Here is a 25,307-nt window from a genome sequence, read left to right as displayed (position 1 = left end):
TCATTGCACATGGACTAGTAGGTGGAAAAGACTGTACACCAGCACGTTGTTTCATCTCAACAACACTGATCAAGCTTTATGCAATACTTCTTCCGTGCCGAGTTACTTGTTTTAGATTTATCTAGATAAACATGTATCTAGCCACAAGTAATTTGGAACGGAAAGTAATAGTGGCGAGCAAGGCACGGCACGCCTGTGTGTAAGCATGCATCCCTCTATGCGTGTAGCTCCATTGCTGATGCAGGCGGGCAATAAGGATCACAAGTTGGGCAATTTGCTTGGCATTCGCCTATACTACGCCAACACGGGCTGCCCGGCAGCGTGGCACAGCAGTGACAGATTTTAATAACGAACCAACTATGACCGCAGTGCCTCTTGACACACCATTTGAGGGTGAGCTTGCTTTCATTCGACGACGGATCTACAGCGCTGGCGTTCGCGGTTATGTTGCCACCATGTTCTTGGTTGCTTCTTGCAGCCACAAGACCACCTACATATATATCATCACACACAATATAAATATATGTAGTGTTTGTTAGATCACAACACATAAATTTAACTTAAGAAAAACCTAGTATACGGAGTAACAAGAAACGGAGAGGTACAACCGGAGGCATCGGTTTATGCAAGACTGATAAATTTGCTGCAAGAATGTATGCGATAAGACGGTCGGTGTTATGCTTACACTGCCCGACCGCGACAAGGCACCCGATGAACAAGAGAGGGACCATGCACACGCCCCCTCTCATGTTTGGTCTTCAGCTTCTGGGAACCGAATGAAGTATGAGAAGTGAGAGGCAGCGGCCATGGATCCCTCTGGCCGCAGTATATATATGGAGGGTAGTATAATTTCAATGAAAGGATTCCATGCATGCATGACGATTTGGTGATAGCGCATTATAGCTGGCCATCACCGAATAATAGTACGCAGTACCTGCAGATTATGAATGTGTAATTTGTTACCATGCATTTCCGCAGCCAAACGAAAAAAAATGATTTGTTACCATGCATACATCCGGTTACTATCAGCAGGATTTGATGTACCAGGTGCTAGATGATTAGTGACTATATATGAATTAACCGACGAGATTACTTACCATCCGAAAATAAGTGTATAAGAGAGTAAAATATAAGCATTCAACAGGACGATGGAAAAACATCATAAAATCAAGAGTGTAAGATTTTCTTTTAAAAATTCAGTAACTTTATTTCTCTTAATCAAAAGACAGTTACATTATCCACCAGCCACCTTACAATGAATGCCAGCGGTTTCTCTAACCGAGTTGAGGAATGAGGATGGCATTGAACCCGCTAGCCTAGCTAATTCATGAGAGACAACATTCACCTCCCTTGGGCAACGGACGAAAAGAAAAACGAACGATAACCAAGAGAAAGGACATTACAATTGTGTGGATAGCTGCTATGTACAGTTGATGCCATGAAGCCACCTCCTTGCATTGTGTTAATCACCTTGTTTGCGCGAAAAAGGAAAGATTCACTCATACAAAAAGAAAAAGGTTTCGTATAAACGTCTCCCTTGCATCAGGGTGCAAAACGTTGTGGGCGTGCCAGTGTACATATTACACAAATACACGAAGAAAAGGAAGAAAGAGTGGAGCCTACTAGCGCGGCCAAAGTGATCAAACGATCGTGGTCTCCTGGTTCCCGGGGGCCTAGAAAAGCCCCTGGGTTAATTACTCCCACAGATAGAACCGCGGGACACCTCCGAGCACGCTGCGCAATCGTCGTCTACGGTCTTCGCTCGTGTTCCTCATGCATGGTGGTGGTGTGTGTGGTGGCGGCAGAGTCCGTGTGTGTCGGACGCCATCCATGGCACCTGCTCCGAGGCCATCCTCGCGTCCTGCTCTGCCTGCATATTTCCCACATGCTCCGTTGCTGCCGCAGCCTCCCTCGCCGCTCGTAGTTCCTACGCTCGTTGATCTCCTTCATCTTTTCCGCAAATCACTTCTTTGCATGCTCATCCAAGAGGTTTCGTCCGCCAACATATGATCTTCACACCCTCCGCTTTCCATGCGAGATGCAACCTTTCCTTCTCAAGCTCGATCTCTCCAAGTGTCTTCACCTTCTCGATCTCCCATTTGATCGCCGCCTCTTGCTTCTCCAACTCGATTTTCCCCTCTCAATTTCAAGGCGTACGCAGTCTACGTCGTGGCGGTCGGGGACGGGTTGGACGACATGTAGGGCGGCGGATTGGGACAGGTGGTGAGGATGGGGAGCAAGGGTGGAGGAGGGCCAGGGCTTGGGCAAGGGAAAGATAGGAGGGAGGCGGGAGGAGGAGGAAGGGTTTGGTGGATTTAATGCAATATGCGGTGGGGTAGGGCTGTCGGGTCCGACGTGGCGGGCGCGCTTAGGCGCCTTCATATCCGCCTCAAATTTGGGCTAGACATGAAGGGTGCCGATCAGCCCAGGCGTTTGAGGCCTATTTAAGGAGCCCGCCTGAGTTGAATTTTTATGACCCGGCCGTCCGCCCGGACGTTTGAGACAGGTTTGGGGCGCCCGGCTATGTAGATGCTCTTACAACCACGAAAGGAACCACAACAACAAAAACTCCATGTGTGGGAGTGAGTGGAATTAAACAATATCATCAGAAGCAAAAACCTCTGAAATGCATGCACATATGTATACCGTTTTACTAATAACCATACTATGTACTCCCTCCATCCCAAAATAACTGTATCAAGCTTAGTATAATTTTATACCGGAGTTAGTATAAAGTTGAGATACTTATTTTGAAACAGAGGGGATAGTATTTATAAAGATCTGTCTTGCGCAATGGCCATGCACTCAAATATGAACTACCGCTAGGGTTTGGAGGTGAAGGCCGCGTTGGCTGTGAAGATGAACGCGGCAGCAGATAGATGTGTGCGAGTGCGACGTCATGCATGGAGGTGGGTGGTTCCCGGTGGCCGACATTATGCTGCCATTAGTGACGGCCACGGAATCCCCACATGCATGGCGTGTTGCCATGCAGGCAACCGTCTGCGGTTCAAGCAAATCTTTGCTTAGTCTTTTTTTACATGGTAACACATGTCTCATTCATATTATAAAGATCAAAATACAAGTTGCGTAAATATTGACATAACAAAACTGAAAAGATAGCAAAACATCTCTGAGTTTGACACCAACGCCCGTCATCTGCCCCCGGCATCACCACGACGGCCACCGAAGAAAAGAATAACGGATCACCTCCTCACCCGAACTCGATGCAGCTCCATAGCTGATATGCAGCTTTGCGGACCTCCAAGGTGGCTCACCAAAAGTGAAGTCTTTGCCGTTGAACGAATCAGACCGGAGCAACAACCCGGACACGCCACGAACTCCAGATCTGGAACTCCACCACGACTAAAACGCCGAAGGAGGAAACCATACCTGCCATCCACGAACCACAAACTCAGAACACGTTCCGTCTTCCAGATGTCATCGATGCAGATCACAATCTGCATCCGCTCCTGGACTACCTCCCAAGCTCCGCACCTACGCTGGAGCAAACACCGTCGCAACGGCGGAGCCCGAGGACACTGTCCACCACGAGGATGCCGCCACTGCCACGCCATCCTTACTTGAACAGACTAGTTTCCAAATCCATTCCCAACCATAGGACCAATGGCCTCGTTGAAAAGGATTCGAAGAATCTTTATTCAGCGCTGTCATCGCCATCGCCGAAGCCAAAGCGATGAACAACCTAAAAACCTAGACTACAAGAGAGTAAAAACGATCCACACCACGTGGATCCGGCGACCCCCCTCACCACCAACGACCGAGGTCGCCGGTAGAGAGGGGCCGCCGGAGGACGGCGCTGGAAGACTGGCCTCTCTTGGCGGTGGCTAGGGTTGCAGCCGTGTGTATCGTCATGGTGCCATCAAGTACGGCAATGTGGCCACGTGGCACGCAGGTACGCCCAGCGTCTACCGTAGGCTGTGAGTTTTTCAACGTGCTTGTTGCGACCATCGTCTTGCATGGGAGATGACCATATTGTCCTTTTTGATCCAATAAATTAGCTCTTCAATTTGTACTGCCACTGAATGGATTGAGATCTGTGCAACTTTTTAAGGGATGTGCCAAAGTGTACCAAAGCATATCTATTTTAATTTTTAACTTAATGTGATTGCCATTTAGTTTTGCTCATTTCTTGAAAAAGGTTTCAAAACTGTACAATGAGATTGTGTGTACTATTTCTACCCTCAATAGAGAAATTAGAGATATAGATTTAGATTTGCATCACATAATCTAATTGTAGAAAAACTGAATTATTCATGCACAAAAATGATTGTTGTGATTATATTTATCTTGGATTTTGTTATAGCCATAAATGCAGGGACATTTTGATATGATAATTTACTACTCCCTCTGTCAACAAATATGAGATGTTTTTCACGAAAAAAACGAATATAAGTTGTTTTAGATTACTAAAATAATATCGCTTTGTGTGTGTGTATATATATATATATATATATATATATATATATATATATACAAAGCGATATATATAGTGTTACTATTCATCACCCAGGGTGCAGAATAAGTTATTCTTCATCCGAGGTAATCTTATGATCATTTCATAATTAAATTACGTTTGGAATTCAAATAGTTACATTCCTATTGATTCACAACGTAAAATTTGGCATAAGAAAAAAAATATAGGTCATAAGACAAGAAAATTTACAGTTTATGTGTATTTTACATTATGTTTTTACATTTGTAATTTTACATCACATAAAATATTTTTTTCGACGATTATATATTTTCTTATAGTCTCTTTTTACTTTGGAAATAAGGCAAAATTTACATAACGTAAAATTAGAGTCCACTGATGGTAAAATAGAGGATGATGAAGAATAACTATTCATCACCCAGAGTGACGAATAGTCAATCCCTATATATATATATATATATATATATATATATATATATATATATATATATATATATATATATATAACAACAGAATAGTTATTTGGATCACAGTCAGCCCTATAAGGGCCCGATCACATGTTTCCGAGATCCGAAAACACAAAACAAGCAACCTGACCGGTCCATCAAACCACTCTGATCGGCCCAGTCACCATGTCATGACCTTCAACCACCGCCACCTCTCGCACTGCTCTCTGCCCCAATCCTCCCGCTGTCAGTGCCACCCTGTTGGGGAACGTAGCATAAATTCAAAATTTTCCTACGTGTCACCAAGATCTATCTATGGAGTCATCTAGCAACGAGGGAGGAGTGGATCTACATACCCTTGTAGATCGCGCGCGGAAGCGTTCAAGAGAACGGGGTTGATGGAGTCGTACTCGTCGTGATCCAAATCACCGATGATCCTAGCGCCGAACGGACGGCACCTCCGCGTTCAACACACGTACGGAGCAGCGACGTCTCCTCCTTCTTGATCCAGCAAGGGGGAGGGGAGGAGAGGTTGATGGAGATGGCTCCAGCAGCAGCACGACGGCGTGGTGGTGATGGAGCTGCAGTACTCCGGCAGGGCTTCGCCAAGCTCTATGGAGGAGGAGGATGTGTTGGAGAGGGAGAGGGAGGCACCAAAGGCGTGGTCTAGAGGCCCTCCTTTCCCCACTATATATAGGGAGTCCAAGGGGGGGGGGGCGCCGGCCCTAGGAGATCCAATCTCCTAGGGGGTGCGGCCAAAGGGAGGAATCCCTCCTCCCCAAGGCACCTAGGAGGTGCCTTCCCCCTTTGGGACTCTTCCCTTCCTTGAACCCTAGGCGCATGGGCCTCTTGGGGCTGGTGCCCTTGGCCCACATAGGCCAAGGCGCACCCCCTACAGCCCATGTGCCCCCCCGGGGCAGGTGGCCCCACCCGGTGGACCCCCGGGACCCTTCCGGTGGTCCCGGTACAATACCGGTGACCCCGAAACTTGTCCCGATGCCCGAAATAGCACTTCCTATATATAATTCTTTACCTCCGGACCATTCCGGAACTCCTCGTGACGTCCGGGATCTCATCCGGGACTCCAAAAAACATTCGGGTTACTGCATATACATATCCCTACAACCCTAGCGTCACCGAACCTTAAGTGTGTAGACCCTACGGGTTCGGGAGACATGCAGACATGACCGAGATGACTCTCCGGTCAATAACCAACAGCGGGATCTGGATACCCATGTTGGCTCCCACATGTTCCACGATGATCTCATCGGATGAACCACGATGTCAAGGACTTAATCAATCCCATATACAATTCCCTTTGTCTAGCGGTACGATACTTGCCCGAGATTCGATCGTCGGTATCCCGATACCTTGTTCAATCTCATTACCGGCAAGTCTCTTTACTCGTTTCATAACACATCATCCTGTGATCAACTCCTTGATCACATTGTGCACATTATGATGATGTCCTACCGAGTGGGCCCAGAGATACCTCTCCGTTTACACGGAGTGACAAATCCCAGTCTCGATTCGTGCCAACCCAACAAACACTTTCGGAGATACCTGTAGTGTACCTTTATAGCCACCCAGTTACGTTGTGACGTTTGGCACACCCAAAGCACTCCTACGGTATCCGGGAGTTGCACAACCTCATGGTCTAAGGAAATGATACTTGACATTAGAAAAGCTTTAGCATACGAACTACATGATCTTGTGCTAGGCTTAGGATTGGGTCTTTGTCCATCACATCATTCTCCTAATGATGTGATCCTGTTATCATTGACATCCAATGTCCATGGTTAGGAAACCGTAACCATCTATTGATCAACGAGCTAGTTAACTAGAGGCTTACTAGGGACATGGTGTTGTCTATGTATCCACACATGTATCTGAGTTTCCTATCAATACAATTATAGCATGGATAATAAACGATTATCATGAACAAGGAAATATAATAATAACTAATTTATTATTGCCTCTAGGGCATATTTCCAACAGTCTCCCACTTGCACTAGAGTCAATAATCCAGTTCACATCGCTATGTGATTAACACTCAAGGTCACATCCCCATATGACTAACACCCAAAGAGTTTACTAGAGTCAATAATCTAGTTCACATTACCATGTGATTAACACTCGATGAGTTCTGGGTTTGATCATGTTATGCTTGTGAGAGATGTTATAGTCAACGGGTCCGAATCTTTCAGATCCGTATGTACTTCGCAAATCTCTATGTCATCTTGTAGATGCAGCTACCACGTTCTATTTGGAGCTATTCCAAATAACTGTTCTACTATACGAATCCAGTCTACTACTCAGAATAATCTGGATTAGTGTCAAAGTTTGCATCGGCGTAACCCTTTACGACGAACTCTTTTACCACCTCCATAATCGAGAAAATTCCTTAGTCCACTAGTTACTAAGGATAACTTTGACCGCTGTCTTGTGATCCATTCTTGGATCACTCTTGTACCCCTTGACTGACTCATGGCAAGGCACATTTCAGGTGCGGTACATAGCATAGCATACTGTAGAGCCTATGACAAAAGCATAGGGACGACCTTCGTCCTTCCTCTTTCTTCTGCCGTGGTCGAGCTTTAAGTCTTAACTTCATACCTTACAACTCAGGCAAGAACTCCTTCTTTGACTGGTCCATCTTGAACACCTTCAAGATCATGTCAAGGTATGTGCTCATTTGAAAGTACCATTAAGCGTTTTGATCTATCCTTATAGATCTTGATGCTCAATGTTCAAGTAGCTTAATCCAGGCTTTCCATTGAAAAATACTTTCCAAATAACCCTATATGCTTTCCAGAAATTCTACGTCATTTCTGATCAACAATATGTCAACATATATTTATCAGAAATTCTATAGTGCTCCCACTCACTTCTTTGGAAATACAAGTTTCTCATAAACTTTGTATACACCCAAAACTTTGATCATCTTATCAAAGCATACATTCCAACTCCGAGATGCTTACTCCAGTCCTTAGAAGGATTGTTGGAGCTTTGCATACTTATTAGCATCTTTCAGGATTAACAAAACCTTCCGGTTGTATCACATACAACCTTTCCTCAAAAATCGTCGAGGAAACAATGGTTTTTGGCATCCTATCTGCAAGATTTCACAAATAATGCAGTAATTGCTAATATAATTCCAACAGACTCTTAGCATCGCTACGAGTGAGAACGTCTCATCGCAGTCAACTCCTTGAGCTTGTCGGAAAACATCTTAACGACAAGTCGAGCTTTCTTAATGGTGATACCTACCATCATTGTCCGTCTTCCTTTTAAAATTCATATGTACCTAACAGCCTTACGACCAACAAGTAGTTCTCCCAAAGTCTACACTTTGTTTTCATATATGGATCCTCTCTCGGATTATATGGCCTCGAGCCATTTTGGAATCCAGGCCCACCATCGCTTCTCCATAGCTCGTAGGTTCATTGTTGTCTAGCAACATGACTTCCAAGACAGGATTACGTACCACTCTGAAGTAGTACGCATCCTTGTCATCCCACGAGGTTTGGTAGTGACTTGATCTGAAGTTTCATGATCACTATCATAAGCTTCCACTTCAATTGGTGTAGGTGCCACAGGAACAACTCCCGTGCCCTGCCACACACTAGTTGAAGAGACGGTTCAATAACCTCATCAAGTCTCCACCATCCTCCCACTCAATTCTTTCGAGAGAAACTTTTCCTCGAGAAAGGACCCGATTCTAGAAACAATCCCTTATTGCTTTCGGATCTGAGACAGGAGGTATACCCAACTGTTTTGGGTGTCCTATGAAGATGCATTTATCTGCTTTGGGTTCGAGCTTATCAGCCTGAAACTTTTTCACATAAGCGTCGCAGCCCCAAACTTCTAAGAAATGACAGCTTAGGTTTCTCTAAACCATAGTTCATATGGTGTCATCTCATCGGAATTACGTGGTGCCCTATTTAAAGTGAATGTGGTTGTCTTTAATGCCTAACCCATAAACTATCGTGGTAATTCGATAAGAGACATCATGGTATGCATCATATCCAATAGGGTGCAGTTATGATGTTCGGACACACCATCACACTATGGTGTTCCAGGCTGTATTAGTTGTGAAACAATTTCCACAATGTCTTAATTCTATGCCAAACTCGTAATTCAGATATTCATCTCTATGATCATATCATAGATATTTTATCCTCTTGTCACGATGATCTTTCAACTTCACCCTGAAATTACTTGAACCTTTCAATAATTCAGACTCGTGATTCATCAAGTAAATATACTCAACATCTACTCAAATAATCTGTGAAGTAAGAACATAACGATATCCACTACATGCCTCAGCACTCATTGGATTGCACACATCAAAATGTATTACTTCCAACAAGTTGCTTTCTAGTTCCATTTTACTGAAAACGAGGCTTTCAGTCATCTTGCCCATGTGGTATGATTTGCATGTCTCAAGTGATTCAAAATCAAGTGAGTCCAAACGGTCCATTTGCATGGAGTTTCTTCATGCATATACACCAACAGACATGGTTTGCATGTCTCAAACTTTTCAAAAACGAGTGAGCCCAAAGATCCATCAACATGGAGCTTCTTCATGCGTTTTATACCGATATGACTTTACGTGGCAGTGCCACAAGTAGGTGGTACTATCATTACTATCTTATATCTTTTGGCATGAACATGTGTATCACTACGATCGGGATGGTATTATTCAAATAAACAGAGTAGCCATTATTCTCCTTAAATGAATAACCGTATCGCGATAGACATAATCCAATCATGTCTATGCTCAACGCAAACACCAATATCGATGGTAGAGGGAGCGTACGATATTTGATCAACCTTGGAAGTACTTCCAACACATATCGTCATCTCACCTTTTAGCTATTCTCCGTTTATTCCGTAGCCTTTTGTTTCGAGTTACTAACACTTAGCAACCGAACCGGTATCTAATAACCTGGTGCTACTAGGAGTACTAGTAAAGTACACATTATAATGCATATCCAATATACTTCTGTCAACCTTGCCAGCCTTCTCATCTACCAAGTATCTAGGGTGGTTCTGCTTCAGTGACTATACCCCTTATTACAGAAGCACTTAGTCTCAGGCTTGGGTTCAACTTTGGGTTTCTTCACTAGAGCAGCAGCTGATTTGCCGTTTCATGAAGCATCCCTTTTTGCCCTTGCCCTTCTTGAAACTAGTGGTTTCACCAACCATCAACAATTGATGCTCCTTCTTGATCTCTACTTTTGTGGTGTCAAACATCGCGAATATCTCAAGGATCATCATATATGTCCCTGATATATTATAGTTCATCACGAAGCTCAAGCAGCTTGGTGGTAATGACTTCGGAGAACCATCACTATTTCATCTGGAAGATCAACTCCCACTCGATTCAAGCGATTGTTGTACTCAGACAATCTGAGCACAAGTTCAACAATTGAGCTTTTCTCCCTTAGTTTGCAGGCTAAGAAAATCGTCGGAGGTCTTATACCTCTTGACGTGGGCACGAGCCTGAAATCCCAATTTCATCCCTCGAAACATCTCATATGTTTCGCGACGTTTCAAAAATGTCTTCGGTGCCTCAACTCTAAGCCGTTTAACTGAACTATCACGTAGTTATCAAAATGTGTATGTCAGATGTTCGCAACATCCATAGACAACGTTCGAGGTTCAGCACACTGAGCGGTGCATTAAGGACATAAGCCTTCTATGAAGCAATGAGGACAATCCTCAGTTTACGGACCTAGTCCGCATAATTGCTACTATCAACTTTCAACTAAATTTTCTCTAGGAACATAACTAAACAGTAGAACTGAAGCGCGAGCTACGACATAATTTGCGAAGACCTTTTGACTATGTTCAGGATAATTAAGTTCATCTTATGAACTCCCACTCAGATAGACATCCCTCTAGTCATCTAAGTGATTACATGATCCGAGTCAACTAGGCCGTGTCCGATCATCACGTGAGACGGACTAGTCAACATCGGTGAACATCTTCATGTTGATCGTATCTTCTATACGACTCATGCTCGACCTTTCGGTCTCTTGTGTTCCGAGGCCATGTCTGTACATGCTAGGCTCGTCAAGTTAACCTAAGTGTTTCGCATGTGTTCCGAGGCCATGTCTGTACATGCTAGGCTCGTCAAGACCCGTTGTATTCGAACGTAAGAATCTATCACACCCGATCATCACGTGGTGCTTCGAAACGACGAACTTTCGCAACGGTGCACAGTTAGGGGGAACACTTTCTTGAAATTTTAATGAGGGATCATCTTATTTACTACCGTCGTTCTAAGCAAATAAGATGTATAAACATGATAAACATCATATGCAATCAAATAGTGACATGATATGGCCATCATCACTTTGCTCCTTTTGATCTCCATCTTCGGGGCTCCATGATCATCATCGTCACCGGCATGACACCATGATCTCCATCATCGTGTCTTCATGAAGTTGTCTCGTTAACTATTACTTCTACTACTACAGCTAACGGTTAGCATTAAAGTAAAGTAATTACATGACGTTTATGTTGACACGCAGGTCATAAATAAATTAAGACAACTCCTATGGCTCCTGCCGGTTGTCATACTCATCGACATGCAAGTCGTGATTCCTATTACAAGAACATGATCAATCTCATACATCACATATATCATTCATCACATCCTTTTGGCCATATCACATCACATAGCATACCCTGCAAAAACAAGTTAGACGTCCTCTAATTGTTGTTTGCATGTTCTACGTGGCTGCTATGGGTTTCTAGCAAGAACGTTTCTTACCTACGCAAAAACCACAACGTGATATGCCAATTGCTATTTACCCTTCATAAGGACCCTTTTCATCGAATCCGATCCGACTAAAGTGGGAGAGACAGACACCCGCTAGCCACCTTATGCAACTAGTGCATGTCAGTCGGTGGAACCAGTCTCACGTAAGAATACGTGTAAGGTCGGTCCGGGCCGCTTCATCCCACAATGCCACCGAATCAAGATTGGACTAGTAACGGTAAGCATATTGAACAAAATCAACGCCCACAACTACTTTGTGTTCTACTCGTGCATAGAAACTACGCATAGACCTAGCTCATGATGCCACTGTTGGGGAACGTAGCATAAATTCAAAATTTTCCTATGTGTCACCAAGATCTATCTATGGAGTCATCTAGCAACGAGGGAGGAGTGGATCTACATACCCTTGTAGATCGCGCGCGGAAGCGTTCAAGAGAACGGGGTTGATGGAGTCGTACTCGTCGTGATCCAAATCACCGATGATCCTAGCGCCGAACGGACGGCACCTCCGCGTTCAACACACGTACGGAGCAGCGACGTCTCCTCCTTCTTGATCCAGCAAGGGGGGGGGAGGAGAGGTTGATGGAGATGGCTCCAGCAGCAGCACGACGGCGTGGTGGTGATGGAGCTGCAGTACTCCGGCAGGGCTTCGCCAAGCTCTATGGAGGAGGAGGATGTGTTGGAGAGGGAGAGGGAGGCACCAAAGGCGTGGTCTAGAGGCCCTCCTTTCCCCACTATATATAGGGAGTCCAAGGGGGGGGGCGCCGGCCCTAGGAGATCCAATCTCCTAGGGGGTGCGGCCAAAGGGAGGAATCCCTCCTCCCCAAGGCACCTAGGAGGTGCCTTCCCCCTTTGGGACTCTTCCCTTCCATGAACCCTAGGCGCATGGGCCTCTTTGGGCTGGTGCCCTTGGCCCATATAGGCCAAGGCGCACCCCCTACAGCCCATGTGGCCCCCCCGAGGCAGGTGGCCCCACCCGGTGGACCCCCGGGACCCTTCCGATGGTCCCGGTACAATACCGGTGACCCTGAAACTTGTCCCGATGCCCGAAATAGCACTTCCTATATATAATTCTTTACCTCCGGACCATTCCGGAACTCCTCGTGACGTCCAGGATCTCATCCGGGACTCCGAACAACATTCGGGTTACTGCATATACATATCCCTACAACCCTAGCGTCACCGAACCTTAAGTGTGTAGACCCTACGGGTTCGGGAGACATGCAGACATGACCGAGATGACTCCCCGGTCAATAATCAGCAGCGGGATCTGGATACCCATGTTGGCTCCCACATGTTCCACGATGATCTCATCGGATGAACCACGATGTCAAGGACTTAATCAATCCCGTATACAATTCCCTTTGTCTAGCGGTACGATACTTGCCCGAGATTCGATCGTCGGTATCCTGATACCTTGTTCAATCTCGTTACCGGCAAGTCTCTTTACTCGTTTCGTAACACATCATCCTGTGATCAACTCCTTGATCACATTGTGCACATTATGATGATGTCCTACCGAGTGGGCCCAGAGATACCTATCCGTTTACACGGAGTGATAAATCCCAGTCTCGATTCGTGCCAACCCAACAGACACTTTCGGAGATACCTGTAGTGTACCTTTATAGCCACCCAGTTACGTTGTGACGTTTGGCACACCCAAAGCACTCCTACGGTATCCGGGAGTTGCACGATCTCATGGTCTAAGGAAATGATACTTGACATTAGAAAAGCTTTAGCATATGAACTACATGATCTTGTGCTAGGCTTAGGATTGGGTCTTTATCCATCACATCATTCTCCTAATGATGTGATCCCATTATCAATGACATCCAATGTCCATGGTTAGGAAACCGTAACCATCTATTGATCAACGAGCTAGTCAACTAGAGGCTTACTAGGGACATGGTGTTGTCTATGTATCCACACATGTATCTGAGTTTCCTATCAATACAATTATAGCATGGATAATAAACGATTATCATGAACAAGGAAATATAATGATAACTAATTTATTATTGCCTCTAGGGCATATTTCCAACACACCCGCCGCCCACCGCTGGCCCCAGCTCGCCTCCAGCCGCCGCCCACCGCCGGCCCCAACGCGCCTCCCGCCGCCGCCCACCGCCGTCCCTAACGCGCCTCCCGCAGCCGCCCACCACCAGCCCCAGCGCACCTCCCGCCGCCGGTCCCAGCTTGCCTCCCGCTGCCGCCCACCCCCGGCCCCAACGCGCCACACGTCGCCGCCCACCCCCGGCCACAGCGCGCCACCCGCCGCCGCCAACCCCCTGCCCCAGCGTGCCAACCGCCGCCCCGCGCATCGCCGGGCCCCAATGGAAACCAGGGCCGTCCCCCTACCAGCACCCCGTGGCACCGCCAGCATCCAAGATCTCGCACTGCCAGCCTCCTCCAACCGTCTCCTGTTCCCGTCGCCTATTCCTTGATGCCATGGATTTCTCCTGCCGCGATGCCTCTGCACCACGTCCTACCATAACTCACCGCGGATTCCCGCTTCTAAGCGCATCAATGGAGGAGGTGACCTTACAGCCCTGCCGCTCTGAACTTCTTGTCCTTTTGCCAGTGGCCCCATGCCATCGTGCTGCAACCACTTCTTGCAGCACACCCACCCATTCCGGTCCTCCACAAGCTCCCTCCCCCCGCGGCCGTGAGATCCTCGCCGGCGACACCAGGCTCCATTCTGATGAAGGAAGACAAAAAAGGGATTTTGAGGGGAAGAAGAAAAAGGGTGATGAGACGGATGCGTGCTTGGAGACCCCTGCCTTGCTCTTGCCTACGGCGAGAACTCCGGCAATCCATGTTCTGATGCATCTTACGCTCAAGCCGGTGGCCCTCCTCTTAGTGCGCGTGCGATGTGTGTTCTGCACTGGCCGCAATGCTCTGTTGTGCTCTCTGTGAGACACATTCATCTTTTTTGTTTGTTTTGACACTATGTGAGATACAGTCATCGCTGTTTTCATTTTTCAAAGTTCGAGATATGACGAAAATAACTCGTGGTTGTAGACAACCCATGTCAGGCCGAGCAAGTTACTCCTGGCAAGTCGAACAAAATAGAACAAAAAAACTATTATGGATGCCCTCTAAATGTTTGTCCTATTGCTTATGAGAATTGACCCAAATTTTCCTATTGTTTTTGCACATTTGGAACCAAGGGAAAATGTGTGTGTAAAAAGGTGTGATTTCGAAAGTTCAGATGTAACAAACTTCGAAGTTTAAACAAAAAATGTAAACAAAAAAAAATCATGGAATTCAAAGAATAAAATATATGGAGTTTCATGAAAAAAAATTAATAGCACGCGAAGTTCATGTTTGAGAAATTCCGAAGTTCACGTGGTACAGAAGAAAAACCATCAAATGAAAAAGGGACCGCCTAAGCCATTTCACCGAAAAGCAAAAAATGCATAAAATGTCACGACAAAATTCTATAAGAAGTTCAAATTTAAAAACCGAAGCAGGTCAACATTAAAAAAATGATGTTTTTAATATCTAAAAGACAAATTTGGAAGTTAAAAAAATTGAGCAAGAAGTTAAAAAAGGCAGTTCAAAAATCTTTATAACGGATTTTCCCCGTTTGTAAAGAAACCCAGAGAATGTCAAATTAAAAAGAGGCGCATTTCAAAAGATTATATAAAAGCTGATTTTCCCTCTCTAAAAACTAGAAGTTCAAATTAAAATAATGGCGCGGTATCACGTTTATATAAAAAAGCATTTTCCCTGTTACTAACCAATAAAACTAAGAAGTTCAAATTTAAAAAATGGTGAAGTTCGATGTCAATAAAAAATAAGATTTTTCACATTATTAAAAAATAAAAACCAAGAAGTTCAAAATTTTAAACAAAGAAGTTCAAAAAACTCGATTTTCCTCGTTACGAAAGAATAAAGCTAAGAAGTTCAAATTAAAATAACAGAGAAGTTCAAAGTTTATAAAAACCTCAGATTCTCATTCTTAGAATAACTAATAAGTTCAAATTAAAATAAGGAAACAACAAAAAAAGTTTAAAAAAATATGTGACATGATATGGCCATGATCATCTTGCGCCTTTGATCTCCATCTCTAAAGTACCGTCATGATGTCTATCGTCACCGGCATGACACCATGATCTCCATCATCTTGATCTCTATCAATGTGGCGTCACATGGTCGTCTCGCCAACTATTGCTTTTGCAACTATTGCTATCGCGTAGCGATAAAGTAAAGCAATTACATGGCACTTGCATCTTATGCAATAAAGAGACAATCATAAGGCTTCTGTCAGTTGCCGATAACTTTAACAAAACATGATCATCTCATACAATAAAATTTAGCATCATGTCTTGACCATATCACATCACAACATGCTTAGCAAAAACAAGTTAGACGTCCTCTACTTTGTTGTTGCAAGTTTTACTTGGCTGCTATGGGATGAGCAAGAACCGTTTTTACCTACGCATCAAAAACCACAACGCGGTATAGTGATTGCTTTTTGATCTTCAGAAAGAACCTTGTTCAATGAATCCGATTCAACTAAAGCTGGAGAAACAGACACCCACTAGCCACTTGTGTGTGAAGCACGTCGGTAGAACCAGTCTCGCATGAGCGTACGCGTAATGTCGGTCTGGGCCGCTTCATCCAACAATGCCGCTGAATTAAGAATCAACTAGTGACGGCAATCAATATGTATATGCCCACGCCCATAACTCCTTTGTGTTCTACTCGTGCATATAACATCTACACATAAACCTGGCTTGGATGCCACTGTTGGGAGAACGTAGTAATTTCAAAAAAAAATCCTACGCACACGCAAGATCATGGTGATGTATAGCAACGAGACAGGAGAGTATCGTCCACGTACCCGTGCATACCATAAGCGGAAGCGTTATGAGAATATGGTTGATGTAGTCGTTTGTCTTCACGATCCGACCGATCCAAGTAGCGAACGTACGACACCTCCGAGTTCAGCACACGTTCAGCTCGATGACGTCCCACGAACTCCGATCCAGCAGAGCTTCACAGGAGAGTTCCGTCAGCACGACGGCGTGATGACGGTGATGATGCTGCAATCGACGCAGGGCTTCGCCTAAGCACCGCTACGATATGATCGGGGTGGATTATGGTGGAAGGGAGCACTGCACACGACTTGGAACAATCAACTTGTTTGTCCTAGGGTGCCCCCTGTCCCCGTATATAAAGGAGCAAGGGGGAGGCCGGCCGGCCCTTGCAGGGTGTGCCAGGAGGAGGAGTCCTACTCCTAGTAGGAGTAGGACTCCCCTTTCCTACTACTACTAGGAAGGGGAAAGGAAGGAGGAGAGGGAGAAGGAAAGGGGGGCGCCGCCCCCCTTCCCTAGTCCAATTCGGACCAGAGGGGGGAGGGGGCGCGCGGCATGCCCTGGCCGGCCCTCTCTCTCCACTACAACCCATGTGGCCCATTACTTCTCCGGGGGGGGGGGGGGGGAGGGTTCCGGTAAGCCTCCGGCACTCCAGGTTTCTCCGAAATCACCCGGAACACTTCCGGTATCCGAATATAGTCGTCCAATAGATCAATCTTTATGTCTCGACCATTTCGAGACTCCTCGTCATGTCCGTGATCACATCCGGGACTCCGAACTACCTTCGGTACATCAAATCACATAAACTCATAATACCGAATGTTAAGCGTGCGGACCCTACGGGTTCAAGAACTATGTAGACATGACCGAGACATGTCTCCGGTCAATAACCAATAGCGGAACCTGTATGCTCATATTGGCTCCTACATATTCTACGAAGATCTTTATCGGTCAAACCGCATAACAACATACGTTGTTCCCTTTGTCATCGGTATGTTACTTGCCCGAGATTCAATTGTCGTTATCTCAATACCTAGCTCAATCTCGTTACCGGCAAGTCTCTTTACTCATTCCGTAATGCATCATCCCGCAACTAACTCATTAGTTGCATTCCTTGCAAGGCTTATAGTGATGTGCATTACCGAGAGGGCCCAGAGATACCTCTCTGACAATCGGAGTGACAAATCCTAATCTCGATCTATGCCAACTCAACAAGTACCATCGGAGACACCTATAGAACACATTTATAATCACCCAGTTACGTTGTGATGTTTGGTAGCACACAAAGTGTTCCTCCGGTACTCGAGAGTTGCATAATCTCATAGTCATAGGAACATGTATAAGTCCTGAAGAAAGCAATAGCAGTAAACTAAAACGATCAAGTGCTAAACTAACGGAATGGGTCAAGTCAATCACATCATTCTCTAATGATGTGATCCTGTTAATTAAATGAAAACTCATGTCTATGGCTAGGAAACTTAACCATCTTTGATTCAATGAGCTAGTCAAGTAGAGGCATAGTAGTGACACTCTGTTTGTCTATGTATTCACACATGTACTAAGTTTCCGGTTAATAAAATTCTAGCATGAATAATAAACATTTATCATGATATAAGGAAATAAATAATAACTTTATTATTGCCTCTAGGGCATATTTCCTTCACTCGCACGGTGGCCAAGGTGGAGCGGTGTAGCTTCTAGCGCATCGACATCGGTGAGGGAGGCATGTTGATGGACGCCCGTGGAATGGTGGCGCTATCTGGCGTCGTGGTGGCGGCACATTCTAGGGGGTGCACATGCGATGTGCGCTAAGGGTCTGCTACACCGTTTGGTGCTCTCGACTCGGTGTAGGTTGGCTTGGTGAGGCCATCAGATTTGATGGTGTGCGTTGGTGCGTCAGTGCACATCATCAAACTAGTAGGGGTAGCGACAGAGATCGTCAAAAATTGGCTTTGGGTTGATATATGGATTTGGGCGTTGTTAGGCGCTGGCGCGCCGGCCCAAATTTGGGCCGGTCTGCTGCCAGGCGTCGGATCTACCCGCATAAACGCGCGAGATTGCCCCTGCGACCCAGGTCGTCTTCCTCCCTTCTAGATGTGCGCGAGAACAAAAAAAAGAAAGAAATCCACAGGTCAGCATCCCGGTGTCGCCCTTGGCCGCCCCGTTGCAGCTCACCGGGGCCGCTCGCCGTCGCAGCTCGCCGGGGCGCTGCAGCTTGTCGGGGCTGCTCACCGTCGCCGCTCGCCGGTGCCGCTCCCCGGATGCAGCTCCGCCTTTGCATCTCGATGTGTCTCACACCCCTTGGTTGCAGCACCTCCGGGGTGAGGGTTCCAGCATCGCCATCGGCCGCTGTCGTAGCTTGTCATGCGCCCATTGCAGCACCGTCACGCAGCTTCATCGTTTGCCGCTCGCCATTGTTAGCGACCATTTTCTGTTTGAAGCTTTTTTAGAAGCGGCTTGTATAGCTTTTCTCGTGGCCGGTTGCAACTTTTTTCGGCTGTGCGGTGGTCGACCTCCAACTACCCCGTATCTGTTTGAAACTTTTTTTGAAGCCGGTTGTAGCTTTCTCGCTGCCGGTTGCAGCTTTTTGCGCTGTGTGGTGGCCGACCTTCAGCTATCCCGTATCCATTGAAGCTTTTTTCAAAGCAGGATGTAGCTTTTTTGGTTGCTGGATGTAGCATTTTACAGTACTGGTTGCAGCTCTGACACACGTCCATCGAAGCCCATTCTTCCTCGGGTTCCAACAAAAAATGCCACCAGGCGTAGCATTTGGCGTTGACGGTTGTAGCTCCGATGTGCACTGGTTGTAACATCTGATTTCTCTTGTCCGGAGCTCGTCGTCTTTGTCGCCGGCAGCTACTGGTTGCAGCAAGCGTGGCCTCTGGTTCCAGCATCTTCAGACTCCGGTTGCAGCCAAAAAACTACAGGTTGTAGCACCGGAGCCCTCCCTCTCCACCACCGGCAGCTGTTGGTCGCAGCAAACATGGCCGCCGGTGAGGGAAGCTTGCAGTGGTTCGTGAGCAGCGTGGATGAGAGAGAAAAATCGTGGCTGTAGACAACAGAACATGTCATGGCTGGAGGTAGAAGAAAGACAAAAGGAAAGACCAGGGAAAGGATAAGGATAAGAGAGAGGGCGGTTGTGCAAGGCCCACCACGTGCACACGTCCTACGCAGTGGGTGGTTTTGCTGGAGCCAGCGTGACGCGCGATCCGGCCGAAAGTTTGGCCGGCACGCTGACTTTAAACGTTTTCCTTTGTTCTATCAGACTCTGTTGAATAATTTAATAAAAATAAGTGTGTACATAGCTTGATGTAGTGACCTGGTATAATTCCTTTTTCGAAGAAATGCAGTCTCCCTCTACAATGAAATTGCGGTGTAAGCAATGGCAGATACACGAACAGTGCCTCCGCTGATCTGTCCGCTGGTAAACTAGCTCGATAACCTGCTAAGTGATCTCAAGCTGATTGCTTGCAACAGAGGATGTTGGAGCTACCCTCCGGCGACGAAAGCCGAGCAGCCCCGAGCGACATGAACGCCTGACGGAAAGAGACAAACTCGATATGAATTTGAGCATACGAGTATTTGTGGCGCCATACGTACCGATGACATAAGCCGTTATCTTCTCCTCACTTTATTCCGACTCACACCAAGATACATGGGAGACTACACATGCCTAAGGCCTTTAACACTGCTAGGTGCTTAGGAAGATGCTTAGAAAGATAAATCAAACTTTTTAAAGCAACGGTGCCTATTTTTATAGAAAGAAAGACTAACTAAGTGTCTATCATGTATAAATAAGCAAAATATGACAAATATACAAACAGTTCCTCCTCTAAACACCTTGCAGTGTACAAGATCTAAAGAATAACTCCCGCTACTACTCCTCGGCCAACTGGAACTACATCTTCTCTGCTTAAATAGCACACGCACGGCACAGTCGGCTACTTACCCACGTACTTCCTCCGACGAGTAATTTGGAACGGAGGGAGTAGTACGCACGGCCGGCTAACTTCGTTGGAATCTGTCCGCAGCATCCGACCGGCCATGCAACAAACAGCCATGCATGCACGCGCGAGTATCATTTTCTCCAACGGTAACACACGACCTGGCCAGCGGCTAGCATGCATGCCCACACAACTGACTATACTACTTTCATGCAGCCGACTCCATGCACGTACCACAGCGGCCACTAACCCATGACCCGGACAGCACTCCTGCCTCTTCGCGCGAATCTTGCATGTCAAGATTATGGCTAACAGATGGAACTGGGGGAGGGCACTGGCTTGGTTGAGGTGGACACCAAGAGAAGTGATGGTCAGGATATAACGATTTCAAATATGCAGATGACTGCGCGAACATGCATGGGAATCTGACTCTCGGTCCAGCCAGAAGCGCCGGCCGAATAACTTTCCATGGATCGCAGTTCAAAAATAATACTATAGGAGTACTTTTCATGGATCATTCTCCATGACCACCTTGTTTTCGTACATCCGGCGACAAAGCAAATAATATACTGTCCGCAAACAAGTTGCATATATTCGGTCTACTGTGTGATATGATGCAAACCTGAAATATATATACAGATAGATAGACTAGAGTGAAATATATATTGCGTACATGAATGAGGTCATGAGCAGCACACTACGTACTTTATTTGATGAAGACTTTCCCGGGCCAGCTTTATAAAATTACTAACGACGCAAGTACGCATACATTCATTTATGCGTGTAGCTCGATTGCTGATGCAGGCGGGCAATCAGGATGACACGATGGGCAATTTGCTTGGCATTCATTCACATGACGCCAACACGGACTGCCCGGCTGCGTGACACAGCAGTAACAGTTTTTCCAGACGAACGGGTCCTTTGGATGATCGCAGTCCCTCCTCACACACCACTTCAACGTGATTTTGCTTTCATTCAGCGATGAATCCACGGCGGTAGCGTTTGCCGTTATGTTGGCATGAGGATGTTCTTGGTTGCTTCTTGTAGCCACAAGACGACCTATCACATCGGCAATATGCATGTTAGAACACAACAATGTACGGCCAGTACATATGCCTCTACAACAATTGTAGATTTGAAGGCATCAATGTATGTATGTATGTAAAATAATGATAAGACGGTGTTATGCTTACATTGTCCCACCACAGCAAGGCACCCGACGAACAAGAGAGTAGCCACGCACACCAGACTGCTCCCTCTCATGTTTGTTCTTCAACTTCTGGAATTCAAATGAAGTATGAGAATTGAGAGGCAATGGCCATGGATCCCTCTGGCCGAGGTTTTATATAGAGGGTGTGATTTTAATCTTCTCTACTCCTAAAATCTCTACTCCTAAAAAGGGAGTTTGTATGTCGTCGGTACCCATCCTTTAATGCAACAACAACAACAACAACAACAACAACAACAACAACAACAACAATAATAATAATAATAATAACAAGCACCGAATAAATTTAGAAATCAAGTAACTACGTGTGCAATTAATTAAGTCTGCTTAAGTTGTGATTTATCCACGCCGAATCAATTATGAAATCGAGGTATTAATGCAAAAATAATAAAGAAACCAAGCACCGAATCAATTTGAAAAATCAACTCACTAATGCAATTAATAGCGAGACAATTAATTAACATGCAATTAATTAAATATATTTAAGTAAAAAAATCCCACATCAAGTTAGTCCGGAAATGAAGTCATTAATGCAACTAATAGGAAAACAATTAACTACACGTGCTATTAATTAAGTCTATTTAAGTAGGAATTTTTCACGCCAAATCAATTATGAAATTGATTCATTAGTTCAAAGAAAATAAAAAGCTGAGCACATAATCAATTTGGAAATCGGGCCATTAATGCAACTAATTGATAGACAAATAATTATGCGTGTAATTAATTAAGTCTATTTAAGTAGGCTTTTTCACGCCAAATCAATTATGAAATCGAGCTATTAATGCAATTAATTAACTAGTCAGACACTTAATAGTGATGTAGATAATTAGTAGTAAGTTTTTTGAACAGTATGTCTACTATTAAATGGGGTTGTGGATTGTACGTGGTACGTCCAACTCCCCTCCCCTCGACCCCCTCTACGAAAGAACTAATCCGCTCCCACCTCCCAACATGCAAAAAAAGCCTACCCCCTTTGCCTCACGCAAAAAATGATCATGATCCTCCCGATCTCCCCACCACCATGATATTTTGCCTGCCGCACCGCTGGGCTAACATCCTCTGAAAACGACACACCTAATGGTTGATCCGGTCTCTGTCGTGCATCATCACAGGGGTGCCCAAGGAGCACGGTTCTGGGTCGATATGGTCGCCGCCATGCATCATCCTTACGGATCCAATGTGGAAAGAGAGGGGTGCCAGGACATGAGTATTGGGCCGCGGGCGCAGCTCTAGGGATGCGGTGACTGGGAAGGAGGTCACCGCCCTCAGGCGACGCATCTTGGGGTAGGGATAGGCTACTGTCGGGGTTGTGGTGTGCTCACCTTCTCGAATTCCATAGTCATGGTCAGAGCCGTGTCAAGAAGAGTAACCCACCACTACTAGGGAAAGCCTTATACACATAGCATTATCAGTAGCGCTTGTTAAAAGGACGCGCTACTGCTAACTAGCAGTAGCGCGTGTAAAGCAGGCGCGCTACAGGTAATACTTAGCAGTAGCGCACGCTCACTGGCTAGGCGCTACTGCTAAGTGAGCCACACGGCCACCCGGGTCTAGCTTTAGTAGCAGCGCGGTTTGCAAAAACGTGTTACAACTAAAATTTTAGCTGTAGCGCTTGCTTGGCTTCCCGTGCTACTGCTAAAACCACCTTATCCTATACCCCATCCCGCCCATTTCCTCTCCCTTGCCACACTCTCACTCTCACTCCAAGACACTTTCTGGTCACCGTCCCCGTCACTGATGTCTACTATACAACCTTCTTCTTCTAGACGTTGTTGGGCCTCCAAGTGCAGAGGTTTGTAGGACATCAGCAAATTTTCCTCAAGTGGATGACCTAAGGTTTATCAATCCGTGGGAGGCGTAGGATGAAGATGGTCTCTCTCAAGCAACCCTGCAACCAAATAACAAAGAGTCTCTTGTGTCCCCAACACACCCGATACAATGGTAAATTGTATAGGTGCACTAGTTCGGCGAAGAGATGGTGATACAAGTGGTATATGGATAGTAGATATGAGTATTTGTAATCTGAAAATATAAAAACAGCAAGGTAACTAATGATAAAAGTGTTGGAAATATGCCCTAGAGGCAATAATAAATTAGTTATTATTATTATATTTCCTTGTTAATGATAATCGTTTATTATCCATGCTATAATTGTATTGATAGGAAACTCAGATACATGTGTGGATACATAGACAACACCATGTCCCTAGTAAGCCTCTAGTTGACTAGCTCGTTGATCAATAGATGGTTATGGTTTCCTGGCCATGGACATTGGATGTCGTTGATAACGGGATCACATCATTAGGAGAACAATGTGATGGACAAGACCCAATCCTAAACATAGCATAAGATCGTATAGTTCGTTTGCTAGAGTTTTCCAATGTCAAATATCTTTTCCTTAGACCATGAGATCGTGTAACTCCCGGATACCGTAGGAGTGCTTTGGGTGTACCAAACGTCACAATGTAACTGGGTGAATATAAAGGTATACTACGGGTATCTCCGAAAGTGTCTGTTGGGTTGACACGGATCAAGACTGGGATTTGTCACTCCGTATGACGGAGAGGTATCACTGGGCCCACTCGGTAATGCATCATCATAATGAGCTCAAAGTGACCAAGTGTCTGGTCACGGGATCATGCATTACGGTACGAGTAAAGTGACTTGCCGGTAACGAGATTGAACGAGGTATTGGGATACCGACGACCGGATCTCGGGCAAGTAACATACCGATCGACAAAGGGAATTGTATACGGGGTTGCTTGAATCCTCGACATCGTGGTTCATCCGATGAGATCATCGAGGAGCATGTGGGAGCCAACATGGGTATCCAGATCCCGCTATTGGTTATTGACCGGAGAGCGATCTCGGTCATGTCTACATGTCTCCCGAACCCGTAGGGTCTACACACTTAAGGTTCGGTGACGCTAGGGTTGTAGGGATATGTATATGCAGTGACCCGAATGTTGTTCGGAGTCCCGGATGAGATCCCGGATGTCACGAGGAGTTCCGGAATGGTCCGGAGGTAAAGAATTATATATAGGAAGTGCTATTTCGGCCATCGGGACAAGTTTCGGGGTCACCCGTATTGTACCGGGACCACCGGAAGGGTCCCGGGGGTCCACCGGGTGGGGCCACCTGCCCCGGGGGCCACATGGGCTGTAGGGGGTGCGCCTTGGCCTATATGGGCCAAGGGCACCAGCCCCAAGAGGCCCATGCACCAAGAGATAAGGAAGGGAAGAGTCCCAAAAGGGGAAGGCACCTCCTAGGTGCCTTGGGGAGGAGGGATTCCTCCCTTGGCCGCCGCCCCCCTAGGAGATTGGATCTCCTAGGGCCGGCGCCCCCCCTAGGCTCCCTATATATAGTGGGGGAAGGAGGGCCTCTCAAGCCACGCCTTTGGTGCCTCCCTCTCCCTCTCCAACACATCCTCCTCCTCCATAGTGCTTGGCGAAGCCCTGCCGGAGTACTGCAGCTCCACCACCACCACGCCGTCGTGCTGCTGTTGGAGCCATCTTCATCAACCTCTCCTCCCCCCTTGCTGGATCAAGAAGGAGGAGACGTCGCTGCTCCGTACGTGTGTTGAACGCGGAGGTGTCGTCCGTTCGGCGCTAGGATCATCG

General features: G+C 46.1%; 1 long non-coding RNA gene across 1 annotated transcript; it reads right to left on the bottom strand.

The window, feature by feature from the left end:
* Positions 1-21,108: 21,108 nt before the first annotated feature.
* LOC147992433 (uncharacterized) lies at positions 21,109-21,800 on the bottom strand. The gene is made up of 2 exons (XR_015615334.1): positions 21,653-21,800; positions 21,109-21,518 (listed from the first exon to the last, which is right to left on the bottom strand). It is a non-coding gene; the product is annotated as an uncharacterized LOC147992433 (long non-coding RNA).
* Positions 21,801-25,307: the final 3,507 nt, after the last annotated feature.

The sequence above is a fragment of the Triticum urartu genome, chromosome 1A (genome assembly GCF_056163025.1).
Source record: "Triticum urartu cultivar PI428250 chromosome 1A, HENAU_Tu73, whole genome shotgun sequence".
Lineage (NCBI taxonomy): Eukaryota > Viridiplantae > Streptophyta > Magnoliopsida > Poales > Poaceae > Triticum > Triticum urartu.
This window is presented reverse-complemented; position numbering and strand designations above follow the sequence as displayed.